Below are 3,584 nucleotides of genomic sequence, written 5' to 3'. Positions count from 1 at the left end.
TGCTGAAAGTACCATGGACTTCTAAAAGAACTAAAAGATCTGTCCTGGAGGAAGTGCCCCCGAAATGCTCCTTGGAAGCCAGAATGGCCAGACTTCGTCTCACCTACTTTGTTCATGTTGTCAGAAGGGACCATTCCCTGGAGAAGGATGTCATGCTTGGTAAGGTGGAGGGTTGACGAAAAAGGGGAAGGCCTTCAATGAAATGGATTGACACAGTGGCTGCAATGCTGGGTTCAAGTATAGCAGGGATCATGGAGCTGGCGCGGGATTGGGCAGTGTTTCGTTCTGCTGTGCATGGGGTCGCTCTGAGTTGGAAATGACTTGACGGCACCTAACAATAACAACAGTGAAGGGGATGACAAATGAAAGAGGAGTGGCATGGCATTCATTGTCACAAAGAATGTTTTCAAGATCTGTCCTGAAGTACAATGCTGCCAGTGATAGGATAATATCTATATATCTACAAGGAACACTAGTTAATACTACTATTATTCAAATTTAGGCACAACCACCAAAGCCAAAGATGAGGAAATTGAAGATTTTTTATGAACTTCTGTGGTTTGAAATTGAGCAAACATGGCGATCAAGAAGTGTTATTACTGGTGATTAGAATGCAAAAGTTGGAAACAAAGAAGAATCACTGATAGTTGGAAAATATGGCCTTGGTAATAGAAATAATGCTGGAGATCGCATGATAGAATTTTGCAAGGCCAAAGACTACTTTTCATTGCACATACCTCTTTTCAACAACATAAATGGTGGCTATCTACGTGAACTTTGACAGATGGAGTATACAGGAATCAGATTGACTACATCTTTGGAAGGAGGCAATGGAGAAGCTCAATATCTAAAGCTAAAACAAGGCTAGGAGCTGACTATAGAACAGACTATCAACTGCTCATTTGCAAGTTCAAGTTGAAACTGAAGACAATTAAAACAAGTCAATGAGAGCCATAATATGACCATGATTATATCCCTCCTGAATTTAGAGACCATCTAAAGAATAAAATCGACGCATTGAACACCAGTGACCAAAAAACAGAGGAATTGTGGGGTGACATCAAGAACATCATATATGAAGAAAGTAAAAGGTCGTCAAAAAGACAGTAAAGGAAGAAAAGACCAAAATGGATGTCAGAAGAGACTCTGAAACTTGCCCTTGAATGGAGAGTCACCAGAACAAATGGAGGAAATGACAAGATAAAAAAGCTAAACAGAAAGATTTCAAAGAGCAGCTCGAGATGACAGAATCAATAATTATAATGAAATGTGCAAACACCTGGAGTTAGAGAACCAAAAGGAAAGAACATACTTAGTATTTCTCAAGCTGAAAGAACTGAGGAAAACATTCAAGCCTCGAGTTGCAGTGTTAAAAGATTCTATGGCAAAATTTTGAATGAAGCAGGAAACATCAAAAGAAGATGGATGGAATACACAGAGTCACTGTACCCAAAAGAATTAGTTGATGTTCATCAATTTCAGGAGGTGGCATATGATCAAGAACCAATCGTATTGAAGGAAGAAGTCAAAGTTGCACTCAAGGAAGTGGCAAAGAGCAAGGCTCCAGTAATCAATGGAATACCCATTGAGATCTTCCACTAAATGGATGCTGCGCTGGAGGCACTCATCTATGCGAAGAAATTTGGAAGACAGCTACATGGCCAACTGACTGGAAGAAAGCCATATTTGTATCCATTCCAAAGAAGGGTGATCCCACAGATGTGGAAATTTTTGAACAATATCATTATCACATGCAAATAAAATCTTGCAGGAGATAATTCACAAACGGTTGCAGCCAGTGTATTGACAGAGAAATTCCCGAAATGCAAGGGGGATTCAGAAGAGGATGTGGAACGAGGGATATCATTGCTGATGTCAAATGGATCTTGGCTGAAAGCAGAGAATACCAGAAAGATGTTTACTTGTGTTTTATTGACTATGAGAAAGTATTCAATTGTGGGGATCATAACAAATTGTGGATAACATTCAGAAGAATGGGAATTCCAGAACACTTAATTGTGTACATGAGGAACCTGTACAGAGACCAGGAGGCTGTCATTTGAACAGAAGAAGGGGATATTGCATGGTTTAAAATCAAGAAAAGAGTGTGTCAGGGTTGCATTCTTTCACCATACTTAATTCAATCTGTATGCTGAGCAAATAATCCGAGAAGCTGGACTATATGAAGAATAGTGTGGTCTCAGGATTGGAGGAAGACTCATTAACAATCTGTGATGTGCAGATGACACAACTTTGCTTGCTGAACGTAAAGATGACTTGAAGTACTTATTGATAAAGATTAAAGATACCAGTCTGCAGTATGGATTACATCTCAACATAAAATGAAAATCCTCACAACTGGACCAATAAGCAGCATCACGATAAATGGAGAAAAGATTGAAGTTGTCAAAGATTTCATGTTACTTGGTTCCACATTCAACACCAATGGAAGCAGCAGTCAAGAAATCAGATGACGTATTGCACCAGGCAAATCTGCAGCAAAAGGTCTCTTTAAAGTGCCAAAGAGCAAAGATGTCTCTGAAGACTAAGGTGCTCCTGACCCCAGCCATGGTGTTTTCAGTTACCTCATATGCATGTGAGAGCTGTACAATGAATAAGGAAGACTGAAGAAGAGTTGATGCTTTTGAGTTGTGGTGTTGGTGAAGAATACTGTAAGTACCATGGACTGCCAGAAACACTAACAAATCTGTACTGGAGGAAGTGCAGCTGGAATGATCCTTGGAAGCGAGAATGGCCAGACTTCGTCTCACCTACTTTGGTCATATTGTCAGAAGGGCCCATTCCTTGGAGAAGGATATCATACTTGATAAAGTGGAGGATCAACAAAAAAGGGGAAGGCCCTCATCAAGATGGAGTGACACAGTGGCTACCATGATGGGCTCAGGTACAGCAAGGATTGTGAGGCTGGTTCAGGACTGGGCAGTGTTTTGTTCTGTTGTACATAGAGTCACTGTGAGTTGGAGCTGACTCAGTGACACCTAAGAATAGCAACATATTTGTTCCTAGATATTTTACAGAAGTTGGTCATTTTTTAACCCATTTTCTTCTTCTCAGAAGAATGCCTCTTTAAAATTACAAGCGATGTTTAAATGTCAGCATCATGTGACTTAGCAGCTTTTTTTTTTTCCCTTCCCTTTTTATAACTTTTTATTGTGATTTGGGTAAAAGTTTACAGTGCAAATTGCTTTCCCTTCCACAATTCATGCACATTTTGTTGTGTGATACTAAGTTCAATCCCCACAATATAACAACACTTCCCATTTCCTCCCTCTGTTTACCATTTCCATTTGTCCTTCTTCCCTATTCCTTTCTGCCTTTTGAGCTTTTTTTATTCCTGGGCACATGCTGCCCTTTTGATTTTGTATCGTTGATTGTGATAGCTTTGAGTCGATAGTTTTAATTAAGTTAAAAAAAAAACAAACCCTGTATTTGAAAGTGTTTTTTCTATTGCAGGACTTCTTACCTTGAAGCCTGTGGATCTTTTAGGCACAGGCTATAGATGGGCTTCAGGGAGATTATGAACTTCTGAAATTATATGCAGATTTTGTGTGTCAGTGCAGATC

The 3,584-nt window shown here is 39.6% G+C and overlaps 1 protein-coding gene across 1 annotated transcript in view; it reads left to right on the top strand.

Annotated features, from left to right (window-relative positions):
• Positions 1-3,584, top strand: part of UBR4 (ubiquitin protein ligase E3 component n-recognin 4) — a 180,860-nt gene that overhangs the window by 23,055 nt on the left and 154,221 nt on the right. The window lies entirely within an intron of this gene.

The sequence above is a fragment of the Orycteropus afer genome, unplaced genomic scaffold (assembly GCF_000298275.1).
Source record: "Orycteropus afer afer isolate SDZICR_OR568_19922 unplaced genomic scaffold, OryAfe1.0 scaffold00031, whole genome shotgun sequence".
NCBI lineage: Eukaryota > Metazoa > Chordata > Mammalia > Tubulidentata > Orycteropodidae > Orycteropus > Orycteropus afer.
The sequence above is the reverse complement of the archived record's forward strand: the minus strand, read 5'-3'. Positions and strand labels throughout refer to the sequence as shown.